This window comes from Nerophis ophidion, linkage group LG12 (assembly GCF_033978795.1).
Source record: "Nerophis ophidion isolate RoL-2023_Sa linkage group LG12, RoL_Noph_v1.0, whole genome shotgun sequence".
NCBI classification, from domain to species: domain Eukaryota; kingdom Metazoa; phylum Chordata; class Actinopteri; order Syngnathiformes; family Syngnathidae; genus Nerophis; species Nerophis ophidion.
In genome coordinates this window covers 38,317,928-38,334,565 of record NC_084622.1, presented here as the reverse complement: position 1 = coordinate 38,334,565, position 16,638 = coordinate 38,317,928, and the positions used below count along the sequence as shown (strand labels likewise).

Genomic DNA, 16,638 nt, shown 5'->3' with positions numbered 1-16,638 from the left:
TATCCAGCACTGCTGCAAGCACCTGGTTGTGCCGCCTTGGGTGAGACTGGTCTTGCAGCCCACTAGGATGTGCCTCAGTGTTGCTGTACTCGGACATAGAGGGCATTTGGGGTCCTCACCATACCACTGGCTTAGGTGTTTTGGAGAAGGCAGGACATCGTAGGCAGACCTCAATCAATCAATCAATGTTTATTTATATAGCCCCAAATCACAAATGTCTCAAAGGACTGCACAAATCATTACGACTACAACATCCTCGGAAGAACCCACAAAAGGGCAAGGAAAACTCACACCCAGTGGGCAGGGAGAATTCACATCCAGTGGGACGCCAGTGACAATGCTGACTATGAGAAACCTTGGAGAGGACCTCAGATGTGGGCAACCCCCCCCCCTCTAGGGGACCGAAAGCAATGGATGTCGAGCGGGTCTAACATGATACTGTGAAAGTTCAATCCATAGTGGCTCCAACACAGCCGCGAGAGTTCAGTTCAAAGCGGATCCAAGACAGCAGCGAGAGTCCCGTCCACAGGAGACCATCTCAAGCGGAGGCGGGTCAGCAGCGTAGAGATGTCCCCAATCGATACAGGCGAGCGGTCCATCCTGGGTCCCGACGAGCGGTCCATCCTGGGTCTCGACTCTGGACAGCCAGTACTTCATCCATGGTTATCGGACCGGACCCCCTCCACAAGGGAGGGGGGGACATAGGAGAAAGAAAAGAAGCGGCAGATCAACTGGTCTAAAAAGGAGGTCTATTTAAAGGCTAGAGTATACAGATAAGTTTTAAGGTGAGACTTAAATGCTTCTACTGAGGTAGCATCTCGAACTGTTACCGGGAGGGCATTCCAGAGTACTGGAGCCCGAACGGAAAACGCTCTATAGCCCGCAGACTTTTTTTGGGCTCTAGGAATCACTAATAAGCCGGAGTCTTTTGAACGCAGATTTCTTGCCGGGACATATGGTACAATACAATCGGCAAGATAGGCTGGAGCTAGACCGTGTAGTATTTTATACGTAATTAGTAAAACCTTAAAGTCACATCTTAAGTGCACAGGAAGCCAGTGCAGGTGAGCCAGTACAGGCGTAATGTGATCAAACTTTCTTGTTCTTGTCAAAAGTCTAGCAGCCGCATTTTGTACCAACTGTAATCTGATGGTAAAGCTCGCCCTGAATGCCTCCATCTCCCATAGCTCTTTCCAGGAGATCTTCCTCCTCTCCACTCTTGTCCATGCCATCCACTGCCCTTGTTTTGCCTGCGCCACAGCTTGTGGCACCTTCTTGCTTCGTCTTCCCCACGTATCTCCTGGACCACCAGCTTGCGTCTCTGAGATGGAGTGGCCTTGCTCCAAGCTGGCGTACTGGCTCCAAGGCCAAGACCACTCCTCCCCTGCGTTACTTGGCCCACAATAGCTCTGTACCTGAGTGCTGCTTTAGCCTGCGCAGTTGCAGCCAATGGGGTCCACTTCCTCCCATTGGTCAGGATGGGGGCAGCTTGGGTTACAAATGGATCACTCGAATCCAGTAACATCATCTCCAGTCTGACTTTGGCGCACTTGAACTCCTCTGAAAGACTGGAAATGGGCAGTTCTAGCATTCCTAAATTAATCACAAGATGCATCAACCTCTTTCCCTATTTCCCTGCTTTGTTGGGTCTGCTCCTGTCTCTGGCCATGCTCCCTCCACCCCAGCGGACGATGGCGTGGAACACCGCAGAGGCCACCACAGTGGATATGTTTATTTTACTTTTTATTCATAGCTGTATGTAGAAGTGTCTGGTTGTATCTGCTGCTTTAATGTCTTTAATGTCCTCTGTGTTCTTTGATGTTTGATGTTTCCCTCTTACACACATGGAAGAGGGATGTGTACCATGGCTATGAGTTGTTGTTTTTTTCCCTTGGCCTCAGTCTGCACCCCCTCTCCAGGGCCCAGGCTAAGACCGATTTTTATTTTATTTTAATCTTCTATTTTTTTCTCTCCCCCCCCCCCCGTTTACCTGTATCTCATCTTTTTTGTAAGGGGCGCTGGAAGCCGGCAGACCCGTCAGCGATCCTGTTCTGTCTCCCTGTAATGTTTGTCTAAACTTGAATGGGATTGTACTGAAAATTTTAATTTTCCTGAAGGAACTCTCCTGACGGAATAAATAAAGTACTATCTAATCTAATCTAATCTAATCTATTACAAACAACATAGCCAAATCTGAATTTGTATAAACACATTGCTGTCAGAGCAACTGCACTATTCAATCGTGCACATTGAGCTGCTGCCTGTGGTCCTGAGATTTCTATGGGCCCCCAAACATCTCATAAAAACTTTATAAATAAAGGTTTCCTCGATGGTCCTGAGATTTCTATGGGCCCCCAAACATCTCATAAAAACTTTATAAATAAAGTTTTCTTCGATCGGAAGCATTTTGATACGGACACATGAATACACATGATGCTCTCTAAGATGAGAAAAGTGGAAAACGAAAATAGAGCTTTTAACCCAGAATGGACAGACCCATTTATGTTCATTCTTCAATCTGGAAGCACAAAACCAGTTTCATATGCTCAGGGACTGTGGCACTCATAAAAAGTGGCAATGTGAAACAAATGTACACTAGATAACACCACTGACACAAAACACAAAGTTTTTCAGAAATAACACCAACTGAAATAAGCACAGTCTCTGAGCACACATGAACAATCCACCCAAACCTTGAACCACTCATTCACTGCCCTATCGCTACTAATAAATGTTCCCTCACGACATTTCAGCCCAGGTTTAAAATCCTGGCAGGACAAGAAAAAACTAGACAACCACTCTGACATTGACACAATTAGCTATCGGGCTACTTCAATGTATAACATAAATTAAATCATGACGCAAGTTAGAGTTTAGGGCTACAACAATGAATTGGTTTGTATAGAAAAATAATATACGTTGCTTTGATGAGTTTGAATGATTTAAAGTGATTTGATCACTTTAAATCATTCAAACGGACGCTGCAATAGAGCGCACATGTGAATGGTGGTGTGTTTGTGTGCTGTGGTTTGTGTGTCGGCGAACAGTGGATGTCTAAAAAAAGTTTTTGTAATTAATGCACATTTATTGGAAAAAAAGAATGAAAGTTTTGGCAAACATAAAAATGGTTGTATATTTCAACTACCGTGTTTTCCGGACTATAGGGTGCACCTGATTATAAGACCCACTGCTGGTAAATGGTCTATTTTCTATTTTTTTTCACGTATAAGGCGGATTATTGGGCGCATTGAAGGAGTCATTTTATTTAAAAAAAATTATAAATTGAAAACACTTCCTTGTGGTCTACATAACATGTAATGGTGGTTCTTTGGTCAAAATGTGGCATGGATTATGTTTAACAGATCATCTTCAAGCCTCTTTCTTGGCATAGCTCGGTTGGTAGAGTGGCTGTGCCAGCAACTTGAGGGTTGCAGGTTCGATTCCCGCTTGTGCCATCCTAGTTACTACCGTTGTGTCCTTGGGCAAGACACTTTACCCACCTGCTCCCAGTGCCACCCACACTGGTTTAAATGTAACTTAGATATTGGGTGTCACTATGTAAAGCGCTTTGAGTCACTTGAGAAAAGCGCTATATAAATATAATTCACTTCACTTCACTTTCTGACAGTCGCTTCCAGATGCGCCGTTTTGTGGGCGGTCTTATTTACGTGGCTCACGTTCGGCTGCGTCTTTTCCCCGTCATTTTGTTGTAGCGGTGTAGCGTGCAAGGACGAGTGTAGAAGAAGTGTCAAAATATGGAGCTAACTGTTTTAATGACATTCAGACTTTACTTATTAAATAACGGAGCAGCATCTCCTCATCCGGAAACAACAACAACGCCGAAAATGTGTGTCGTGAAAAACCGTCCGACCGGAACTCTCTAATAACTAAAGTTCCTTGACTCACTACACCGGTATGTTTTAGCGCTTTCATGGCGAGTTTACTGACAGATATAATTAAGGACTTTACACTACTTTATATTAGAAATGGCAACAGCGGAGGATGAATGTCACATAACAAGAAGATAGAGAAAAAGAGGAACCTTATCGACTATGTTATCGACACAAACTACAAAGGCAGACGCGCACAAATTTTCAGAACTTATGCAAATCCCAAATACAGATCAGCAGGTACCATATGGTAAGAAAAGTTGATTTTGCATAATATTGCAAAACAAAACGCCAGATAATATGTCTTACCTTATACACACGCCGTAATAATACTCGAATGTTGAAGCACGGTACAATCCATCAAGCAGTGCGGCTTCATAGTTTACCAAAGTCAAAACATTTTGATGGATTTTTTTAGCGCCGCGTATAATGTTCTATATTTTCAATAGAACATATAAAATGTTGGTGTTGTTTTCTTAAATCATATTGCCATCCTATTGCAGTCTATACATATCTATTATGTTTGACTGACATCTACTGGTCACACTTATCATTACACCATGTACCAAATAAAATTGCTTCAAGGTTAGTTAGAAAAAACAGAATTATTCCGTACATTAGGCGCACCGGGTTATAAGGCACACATCAAGTTTTGAGGAAAAAAAGGATTTTAAGTGTGCCTTATAGTCCGGAAAATGCGGTATTTTCCCTGTGTTGGTTTTTTTACCTCAATTAATTGACCAAACTAATCAGTAAGTGGACCCTGTGATGAGGTGGCAACTTGACCAGGGTGTACCCCGCCTTCCGCCCGATTGTAGCTGAGCGCCTCCAAAGGGAATAAGCGGTAGAAAAATGGATGGATGGATAATCAGTGAGTGAATCGACAACTTTAAAAATCGATAGCTGTAGCCATAACAGAATCATGATGTTCTGGACCTTTGGTTAAGGAAACATTCTTAATTAAATACACCTGGTCAAAGGACTGGCTAGGCCATTCTAACGTGTGCTTGTTCTTAAGACCCTCCTTTGTTAACTTGCCTGTATGTTTTGGGTTCTTGTCATGCTGTAGCCCCACCACATTTTCATTGTTAGGACTAAGGCCAGGAGTTTCTCATCTAAGATTCTACAGTACATGGGCCTTTCTTCAGTCCCTCAGAAACTATTTCTGTACCCTCACTGTGGCAATCAGAAACCGTTGCGAAGCGGAATTTTTTCACCTCCCATGTCCGACGGTGGGTGTGGTGTTCTTGGGGGTCATAGAAGCAGACTGAGAGAGGATCTGAGTTCGATTCGGCAAAGTGTGTTACTATTACCAAAGGTTTTCTTGATGGCTGTGGTCCGAATAGCTCTTTTGTGTGATTCGGGGATATTTCCTTACGTTTTTGAAAATAATTTCTACCGCACGAGATGAGATCGTGTGGCATATTTCTTTTTGCTGAAGTTCTTGGAGCCCTCGAAGCATTTTGTGGTTTTTCTGTGTACATATTAGAGAGCCTTCTTAAGTGTCTCAACTACTGTACAGTAATTGCCCACAATGTCTTCCATATGTTATATGTTGTCTTCTACCAACGTTGTGCACCATGTTATCCTGTGGGGTAATGTTATTTTTCAATCTGGGGTCGGTAACCTTTTTGGCTGAGAGAGCCAAGAAGCCAAATATTTTAAAAGGTATTTCCGTAAGAGCCATATAATATTTTTTTTTACACTGAACACAACTAATCACGTACATTTTTAAGTAAAACCAACATTTATAGAGTATAATAAGTCTGTTATTCTCTTTAATAACATTGTTATTCTGAAGCTAACTGTGGAGGGGGTGTGGCCTGCGGGCCTGCAGCGAAGCGGGGTGTGCCAGGACCGGCCTCGAAATCAGCGACAGGTGCGTAGATGGCCCACCTGGGCCTTGTTATCTAATCACCTGTCGCTATGTTATAAGCAGCAGCCAGGAGGAGAGACGGGGTTGGGGCTGGAGCCAGAGTGCGAGCGAGAACGAAAGAGAAAAAGACAATTGCTGGAAAGCAACTGGGAGACTTATTGAAAAATAAAACAATATTTTAACCCTGAAACAGGCTCTCATGTCGGTGCTTGGTGGTCTGAAGAAACCCCAGGAGGGCAAGCCCCACACTAATCAATAATAAATAAATAACTTTTTACCATTAACGCAACTTCTTGAACAGGTGCGGTAGAAAACGGATGGATGGATTAAAATGCACGAGAATGTTTTATATTTTGAACCTTACTTTTAACACTGTGATTACAAGCGGAATTATTCATTACTTACCGTGTTAAGCAATGTCAGCTCAGATTTATCTGAGAGCCAGATGCAGTCATCAAAAGAGCCACATCTGGCTCTAGAGCCATAGGTTCCCTACCCCTGCCATAGAGGGATTTCCTCTCATAGCAAACAAATCTGAACATGCCAGAAAAGTGAAAGGTGGTGATAGTCTCTTAGAAAAGGTGATATGGTCATGCACAACTTGTCAGCTGGTGGAAATGTCTGTGCTATTCTGACATGCCTGTACTCGACTTGACGACTAAACAACTGTACACATTTCCTTTTAAGTAAAACGACATGCATGCTTAACACCTGATTTTCATCTAAAAACCCAGGGTCATCCTGTGTTTTTTCTCATCAAACTCCAGTGAGGTTACCTTTGCTATTTACCTCACCATTCACTTCAGACCTGGGCAAATTAAGGCCCGGGGACCAGATGCCCTTCAAAGGGGAACATTATGACAATTTCAAAAGGGTTAAAAACAATAAAAATCAGTTCCCAGTGGCTTGTTGTATTTTTTGAATTTTTTTTCAAAATTTTACCAGTCTCGGAATATCCCTAAATAAAGCTTTAAAGTGCCTTATTTTCGGCTCTCTGCGAAGACACTGGCCATTTCCCTGTGACGTCACACAGTGCTGCCAATGTAAACAAACAATGGGAATACCACAGCATGATATAGTGACATTAGCTCGGATTCAAACTCGGATTTCAGCGACTTTCAACAGATTACGCATGTATTGAAACAGATGGTTGGAGTGTGAAAATATTGAAGAAGAAACTGAAGCTGTTGAGTGAAAAGCTATTGACGCTATTAATAGCCATAGCATGGCCGAATAGCTGTGTTAGCATCGCCGGTAAAATGTGCGGACCAAACGATCAGGACTCTCGCATCTTTTGACACTGGAGCAACTTAAATCCGTCGATTGATAAGTGTTTTTTTACGCATTAAATGTGGGTGGAAGGAAACGTAATATAGTTGCAAATGCATCTACAGGTTATCCATACATCTCTGTGCCATGTCTGCTTTAGCACCGCCGGTAAATAGCATGTTAGCATCGATTAGCGTTGCATGTTAGCATCGATTAGCTGGCAGTCAACATCAACAAAAGTCACCTTTGTGATTTCGTTGACTATCGTTGCAAATGCATTTGCAGGTTATCCATACATCTCTGTGCCATGTCTGCCTTAGCATCGCCGGTCAAATGTGGAGACACTCTGGCACATTCAATGGGGGTCTGGCGGCAGACACTTTCGGATCTTCGGGCCAGTGGTGCAACTTGAATCCCTCCCTGTTAGTGTTGTTACACCCTCCGACAACACACCGACGAGGCATGATGTCTCCAAGGTTCCAAAAAATAGTCCAAAAAACGGAAAATAACAGAGCTGAGACCCGGTGTTTGTAATGTGTTGAAAATGAAAATGGTGGGTGTGTCGCCTCCAGCGCGATTAACAGAAAGGCGTTTAATTCGCCAAAATTCACCCATTTAGAGTTCGGAAATCGGTTAAAAAAATATATGGTCTTTTTTCTGCACCATCAAGGTATATATTGACGCTTACATAGGTCTGGTGATAATGTTCCCCTTTAATCTTTTCAATCTGGCCTGCCGGACATTCCCAAATAATTTGTTTGGATCAGGGGTCACCGACCTTTTTGAAACCAAGAGCTACTTCTTGGGTACTGATTAATGTGAAGGGCTACCAGTTTGATACACACTTAAATACATTGCCAGAAATAGCCAATTTGCTCAATTTACCTTTATTAAATAAATCTATGTATATAAAAAATGGGTATTTCTGTTTGTCATTCCGTCGTACATTTTTTTCCTTTTACGGAAGGTTTTTTGTAGAGAATAAATGATGAAAAAAACAACAAAGAACGGTTTAAAAGAGGAGAAAACAGGAAAAAAACGATAATTGAATTTTGAAACATAGTTTATCTTCAATTTCGACTCTTTAAAATTCAAAATTCAACCGGAAAAAAAAAAGAGAAAAACTAGCTAATTTGAATCTTTTTGAAAACATTTAAAAAAGAATTTATGGAACATCATTAGTAATTTTTTCTGATTAAGAATAATTTTAGAATTTTGATGACATCTTTTAAATAGGTTAAAATCCAATCTGCACTTTGTTAGAATATATAACAAATTGGACCAAGCTATATTTCTAACAAAGACAAATTCAAAAGACTTTGAAATACAATTTAAATTTAATTCTAGATTTGCCAGAATATTTTTTTTTAATTTTAATCATAAGTTTGAAGAAATATTTCACAAATATTCTTCGTCGAAAAAACAGAAACTAAAATGAAGAATTAAATTAAAATGTATTTATTATTCTTTACAATAAAAAATAAAAATAGTTCAATCAATCAATCAATCAATCAATGTATATTATATAGCCCTACATCACAAATGTCTCAAAGGACTGCACAAACCATTACGACTATGACATCCTCGGAAGAACCCACAAAAGGGCAAGGAAAACTCACACCCACTTGAACATTGATTTAAATTGTCAGAAAAGAAGAGGAATTAATTTAAAAGGTAAAAAGGTATATGTGTTTGAAAATCCTAAAATAATTTTTAAGGTTGTATTTTTTCTCTAAAATTGTCTTTCTGAAAGTTACAAGAAGCAAAGTAAAAAAAAAAAATGAATTTATTTAAACAAATGAAGACTAAGTGTTTAAAATATTTTCTTGGATTTTTAAATTCTATACGAGTTTTGTCTCTCTTAGAATTAAAAATGTCGAGCAAAGCGAGACCAGCTTGCTAGTAAATAAATGCAATTTAAAAAAATAGAGGCAGCTCACTGGTAAGTGCTGCTATTTGAGCTATTTTTAGAACAGGCCAGCAGGCCAACCTTTTTGAAACCAAGAGCTACTTCTTGGGTATTGATTAATGTGAAGGGCTACCAATTCGATACACACTTAAATAAATTGCTAGAAATAACTAATGTGCTCAATTTACCTTTAATAAATAAATATATATATATCAAAAAATGGGTATTTCTGTCTGTCATTCCGTCGTACATTTTTTTCCTTTTAGGGAATGTTTTTTGTAGAGGATAAATGATGAAAAAAACCCACTTAATTGAATGGTTTAAAAGAGGAGAAAACAGGAAAAAAAAGGAAATGTAATTTTTAAACATAGTGTATCTTTAATTTCGACTCTTTAAAATTCAAAATTCAACCGAAAAAAAGAAGAGAAAAACAGAAAACAAAAACAAGCTAATTCAAATTTTTTTTTTTAAATTTAAATCTTTTTTTTATAAAACATCATTAGGAATTTTTCCTGATTAAGATTAATTTTAGAATTTTTATGACATGTTTTAAATAGATTAAAACACACTCTGCACTTTGTTAGAATATATAACAAATTGGACCAAACTATTTTTCTAACAAAGACAAATCAATATTTCTTCTGGAATTTCCAGAACAACATTTTTAAAAGAAATTCAAAAGACTTTGAAATAAGATTTAAATTTGATTCTACAGATTTTCTAGATTTGCCAGAATATTTTTTTTTAATTTTAATCATAATAAGAAATATTTCACGAATATTCTTCGTCGAAAAAACAGAAGCTAAAATGAAGAATTAAATTAAAATGTATTTATTATTCTTTACAATAAAAAAATTAATTTACTTGAACATTGATTTAAATTGTCAGGAAAGAAGAGGAAGGAATTTAAAAGGTAAAAAGGTATATGTGTTTAAAAATCCTAAAATCATTTTTAAAGTTGTATTTTTTCTCTAAAATGGTCTTTCTGAAAGTTATAAGAAGCAAAGTAAAAAAATAAATGAATTTATTTAAACAAGTGAAGACCAAGTCTTTAAGATATTTTCTTGGATTTTCAAATTCTATTTGAGTTTTGTCTCTCTTACAATTAAACATATCGAGCAAAGCGAGATCAGCTTGCTAGTAAATAAATAACATTTTAAAAAATAGAGGCAGCTCACTGGTAAGTGCTGCTATTTGAGCTATTTTTAGAACAGGCCAGCGGGCGACTCATCTGGTCCTTACGGGCTACCTGGTGCCCGCGGGCACCGCGTTGGTGACCCCTGGATTAGATCTTTAAGATGAAAACTGTAGCTGCCATTATGATGTGCAATGATGTTTTCAAATTGAACTTTACAAAGTATTTCAATGGTTGTGTCAGGATTCTCACTGACAGTTTGGTTATGTTTCGGGTTTTTCTCTGGGTTTATTTTATTTCCTGTCAGCCCTTTTATTTTATGGTTCCTTTTCCTGCATGTCTCCCTGAGTGCTTGTTTCCCTCAACTGTACCTGATTAGCAGTCTGGCACACCTGGTGGCAATTGCCAATCAGGCTCCTATTTATACCTGCCTCTCCCTCCAGCCAGTGCTGGACTATTACTAGCTTTATACTGTGGAGTGTGAGCAGTTTGCTGTCTCCAGTTCTTTCTGTTTCTGTCTCAAGTTTGCCTGTTTCCTGGTTACTGGTTCGGGATTTTCTTGCATTTTTTTGGGATATTACAATCATGTTTTCCCGCACCAAGCCTGCCATCTCTGCATCCTGTGGTTCGTCACCAATACTTCCTGACAGGTTGGAATCTGTGCTTTTGCATGATGTACTAGTTACTAGGGCTGCGAATCTTTGGGTGTCCCACGGTTCGATTCCATATCGATTCTTGGGGTCGTGATTCGATAATATATCAATTTTTTTCGATTCAAAACGATTTTGTATTTATTCAATACATAGGATTTCAGCAGGATCTACCCCAGTCTGCTGAAATGCTAGCAGAGTAGTATATATATATTTTTCAAAACTTTTATGATTATAAAGAACAATGTTTTATCAACTGATTGCAATAATGTACATTTGTTTTTAACTATTAAACAAACCAAAAATATGACTTATTTTATCTTTGTGAGAACATTGGACACAGTGTGTTGTCAAGCTTATGAGATGCGATGCAAGTGTAAGCCACTGTGACACTATTGTTCTTTTTTATTATTTTCATAAATGTCTAATGATAATGTCAATGAGGGATTTTTAATCACTGCTATGCTGAAATGATGACTAGTATTGATACTGTTGTTGATGATAATTTTTGTTTCACTACTTTTGGTTTGTTCTGTGTCGTGTTTGTGTCTCCTCTCAATTGCTCTGTTTATTGCAGTTCTGAGAGTTGCGGGTCAGGTTTGGTTTTGGAATTGGATTGCATTGTTATGGTGTTGCTGTGTAGTGGTTTGTTGGATTGATTAAAAAAAAAATTCTCATTTAAAAAAAATGAGAATCGTTTCTGAATCGCACAACGTACTAGATTCGTATTCGAATCGAGTTTTTTCCCACACCCCTACTAGTTACTATGGTAGTCTAAGTCACAGCAGCTTAGACCAGGCACCAAGCAGTGTGGACGTACTTTGTTTCCACAGAGTATTTCCAGAGCGGCCAGCCTGAAATGCGGGTGTCAGGGACAGACGCGGAAAAAAATTGTACAACAAAGTTCTAAAGCTTAGTGATATATCAGATTGTAGTTGGGTTATATTTTTACCCTTAGTGTTCATATTTCACTCTGTTTGTTTTATTGTATTGCGTTTTGCTAGTTGTAAAATATGTCGATATTCAGTGTTTTATCGTTCGTAGTTAATATTGTAAATAATATTGGGCGGTATAGCTCTGTTGGTAGAGTGGCCGTACCAGCAACATGAGAGTTGCAGGTTCGATCCCCGCTTCCGCCATCCTAGTCACTGCCGTTGTGTCCTTGGGCAAGACACTTTACCCACCTGCTCCCAGAGCCCCCCACACTGGATTAAATGTAACTTCGATATCGGGTTTCACTATGTAAAGCGCTTTGAGACACTAGAGAAAAAGTGCTATATAAATATAATTCACTTCACTAAATCCCATATTCTTTATTTTCATGTACTTTCTGGGTGTCTCATTCAGTAAAAAAAAAATCTGTAAAATTCCTTTCCGTTTAAGAGGGTCTGTCATTATTGTGAGGTTTTGTATAAGTGTTCCTAAAAATAGATACACCGGCCCCGAGACACTTTTTTTTTTTTTCTCTAAATTTGGCCCCCAAGTCAAAAATAATTATTCAGGACTGCTTCACTGTAATACACAATTTCTCTATCTCCTCTACTGAAAAGTACAGTGGAAGTGTTAGCTTGCAAGGAACTTAGTGTAACACTTTGTGTAACTACTCTGGAATGCCCTCCCGGTAACAGTTCGAGATGCCACCTCAGTAGAAGCATTTAAGTCTCACCTTAAAACTCATCCGTATACTCTAGCCTTTAAATAGACTCCCTTTTTAGACCAGTTGATCTGCCGTTTCTTTTCTTTTTCTTCTATGTCCCACTCTCCCGTGTGGAGGGGGTCCGGTCCGATCCGGTGGCCATGTACTGCTTGCCTGTGTATCGGCTGGGGACATCTCTGCGCTGCTGATCCGCCTCCGCTTGGGATGGTTTCCTGCTGGCTCCGCTGTGAACAGGACTCTCGCTGCTGTGTTGGATCCGCTTTGGACTGGACTCTCGCGACTGTGTTGGATCCATTGTGGATTGAACTTTCACAGTATCATGTTAGACCCGCTCGACATCCATTGCTTTCCTCCTCTCCAAGGTTCTCATAGTCATCATTGTCACCGACGTCCCACTGGGTCATTATTGTCACCGATGTCCCACTGGGTGTGAGTTTTCCTTGCCCTTATGTGGGCCTACCGAGGATGTCGTGGTGGTTTGTGCAGCCCTTTGAGACACTAGTGATTTAGGGCTATATAAGTAAACATTGATTGATTGATTGACTTGTACTGGCGCCATTTTTTTTAGCAATCTTTAAGACAGCTGTAATGTTGTTTTTCTGAATAAGTAGAATAATCAGAGAAATATGACAATGGTGGCCAGTTTGTCCCTTGAATGTTATTGATTTAATTTTCTCTCCTGGGAGCTCTGTAAAATATATATATTTTAATGTATTATCCTGAATCTTAGGTAGAACAGAGGTTAGTGGTTATGCCTCGCAATTTGAAGGTCCTGGGTTCTATTCCTGGGCTCGGGGTCTTTCTGTGTTGAGTTTGCATGTTCTCCACCACGATAAGTTCTTTCCAGATATTCCTGCTTCCCCCCCACTTCCAAAAACATGCACCTTGGGATAGGTGCATGTTCACACTGGAAGCTGTTTGACCTGCAATAAGTTAGTGACTTCTCCAGGGTGTACCCTGCCCAAATACAGCTGGGATAGGTTCCAGCCACCCCCGCGGCCCCAAGAGGAACAAGCGGTGGGAAATGGATGGATGGATTCTTATCTTTAATAAATCAAACATTTTCAGAGTTTGAGCATTAAAACGTTTTGACTTTTTATATGTTGCTATAAACCGTATTAGAGCCCTCTAGACATCAAAGACCATAATGGTCAATTTTACATTTGTTTCAATATAGTAGCCTTGAGTGTGTTCTACTGTAGGTTACAGTACTTACCAGAATATACTCCAAGTGTCATTGCTATGGCTGTCACCCGGCCCCGAAAACATGACTACGACGCAGTGACGGGCCGTGCGTTCCCCACCTAGACCTTCAGTGGTATCAGACTTCAATGCTTACCTCTCAAAATAGCATAAATTGTCACCAAATGACCATTGCTGGAGAAATACCATACATAAACACATCGACACCCTACTGGGCATTGAAACACCTCAACGGTGTCCAAAGGTTTTTTTTTGTGGCGCATTTAAAAAATCAATTAAAACGCATCAGCAATTAAAACTTATCTTGTGGTACTGTCAAAATTAAAATTGCAAAAAACATATTAAAACTCAAAATATAAAATACAGTATTTGAACTTACTATTCGACGGCGTATAAGCCAGTGGTACCACTTGTCGTCGACTGATTCGAGTGGAAATTTCTGTTTCATCGCCAGAACAGCTGAGCTAGCTTCCGGAGTTGGCAAACATTGTCTCACAAGATGGAGTTTCTCTATAAATATCCTTCTTGAAAATAGATATATATATATATATATATTTGCCTAATCAACCTTTTGTTCTCCTTCTCTGCTATCCCAGTCTGGCTACAGTGCAACACTTGCTGCTTCCTGCTTAATTGAAACTTGTGAATGGATAATCACTTTGGAATGACAAGTGAGTATCCAAATAGTGTCGTCAACATCGGGCTACTAGGATAGGCTACTGTCAACGACTGTAATCTGATTGACTATCGCAACTGTCTATCAACTGTGTTCTCAAATTAATCCGCTAACTGTCACAGTGAGTATCCAATCACAGGAAGAATAAATGTCACGCTCAACATGAGGCAAAGCATACTTGGTCAACAGCCATACAGGTCACACTGAGGGTGGCTGTAGAAACAACTTTAACACTGTTACAAATATGCGCCACACTGTGAACCCACACCAAACAAGAATGACAAACACATTTTGGGAGAACATCCACACCGTAAGAAAACAAACACAACAGAACAAATACCTAGACCCCCTTGCAGCACTAACTCTTCCGGGACGCTACAATATACACCCCCTGCTATCCCCCATCTCAACTTCCTCATGCTCTCTCAAGGAGAGCATGTCCCAAATTCCAAGCTGCTGTTTTGAGGCATGTTTAAAAAAATAATGCACTTTGTGACTTCAATAATAAATATGGCAGTGCCATGTTGGCATTTTTTTTCCATAACTTAAGTTGATTTATTTTGGAAAACCTTGTTACTTTGTTTAATACATCCATCACAACAAAAATAGGCATAATGTGTTAATTCCACGACTGTATGTATCGGTTGATATCAGAATCGGTATTTAAGAGTTGGACAATATGGGATATCGGCAAAAAAGCCATTATCGGACTGTGACAGTCGCTTGCTTTCGTCGTGTGGGTTGCGTGGACCACCCAGGAAAGGACATCGCTTTTCAGCACGGGTTTGACTCTTAATTTTTCAAAAAAGTTTTTTCGGCAGCTCGGATCGCTCTTTCAGCTCCTCTCCTCGGTCGCTCTTTCAGCCGGCCGCGTCGTCTCTCGTGTGCTGTTCTCTGTCACTCTTTGATCGCTTCTGCGCTGAATCTGCTGCGGACACTCCACCTCCTTTCTTTTTTCTTTCCTCCTTCTCCCCTTTTATATACTGCAAGGAGATATGTAGCTTGATTACTGGTGTGTGAGCCGCGCACCTGATCTGGAATGCAGCGGCTTTGCTCCCGGCACGCCCCACCTCTCCGTTCCGCCGCATTCTCCGCCTCCTTGCCCCCATCTTGAGCAGGGCTACAGCAAGTCTTGCCCCGCCGTCTGCCCGTGGGCGCCGCTTCTCCACACGGACATCTCTAATATTTAGGGAAATTAAATAAAAAATACATTATATCTTTAATTATGATCATGACTTCTGGTTATGTTTGGCCAGCATAGAATGCCTTGTTATTTATTTGATTAATGTGTATTGTATTAAAAAGAAGCCTTGTGTTGGGGCTGAAGGACATAGAGTACATTTTTCTTTTATTTATTCCCAGCTGAATATCAGGTCCTACCTTCCATTCATCCATTTTCTAACGTTTATCCCTTTCGGGGTCACCTGTGACTCTTTAAATAGCCTGGTGGCAGCGACACCTGGTGTGTGTGGGTGCGTTTGTTACAATATTTCAAGAAAGCTTGCATTTACCATGAATGCCGCATTACAGATCTAAATGTGTTCCACTTGACCTAAAAAGTGGGTCTAGGCTCTGATGAGTTAATGTTACATGGAATAAGTTGATGTGTATTTTTTTCCCTTTTGTGTTTGTGTAATATGCAAAATATTTTTCTTATCTGTGATAGGAGTGTGATACCGTGCCGCAAAGAACAGCTCCATGCACAACTAGAAGGGTAAGTACAGCCATTTTAATGCATGTAATAATGTTTGCTTTTGATTTGTATGTACACCTGCATGTCTATGTACTCAACTAAAATCAATGTACAAACCCCGTTCCCATATAAGTTGGGAAATTGTGTTAGATGTAAATATAAACGGAATACTGTGATTTGCAAATCATTTTCAACCCATATTCAGTTGAATGCGCTACAAAGATAAGGTATTTGATGTTCCAACTCATAAACTTTTTTTGCAATTAATAATTAACTTAGAATTTCATGGCTGCAACACGTGCCAAAGTAGTTGGGAAAGGGCATGTTCACCACTGTCTTGCGTCACCTTTTCTTTTAACAACACTCAATAAACGTTTGGGAACTAAGGAAACTAATTGTTGAAGCTTCAAAAGTGGAATTCTTTCCCATTCTTGTTTTATGTAGAGCTTCAGTTGTTCAACAGTCCGGGGTCTCTGCTGTCGTATTTTACACTTTTTAATGCGCCACGCATTTTCGATGGGAGAAAGGTCTAGACTGTAGGCGGGCCAGCAAAGTACCTGCACTCTTTTACTACAAAGCCACGCTGTTGTAACACGTGGCTTGGCATTGTCTTGCTGAAATAAGCAGGGGCGTCCATGATAACGTTGCTTGGATGACAACATATGTTGCTCCAAAACCTG

General features: G+C 40.0%; 1 protein-coding gene across 2 annotated transcripts in view; it reads left to right on the top strand.

The window, feature by feature from the left end:
• The window catches only part of LOC133563410 (zinc finger protein 469), a 787,165-nt gene that overhangs the window by 41,063 nt on the left and 729,464 nt on the right, over positions 1-16,638 (top strand). The window contains exons 1-2 of one of the 2 annotated variants that reach the window (XR_009809040.1): positions 10,546-10,729; positions 15,932-15,979. The gene's annotated coding sequence lies outside the window, so the exon portion shown is untranslated. Of the gene's footprint in view, positions 1-10,545; positions 10,730-15,931; positions 15,980-16,638 lie in introns of those variants that run through there. The other variant, XM_061917527.1, reaches the window with a different exon arrangement.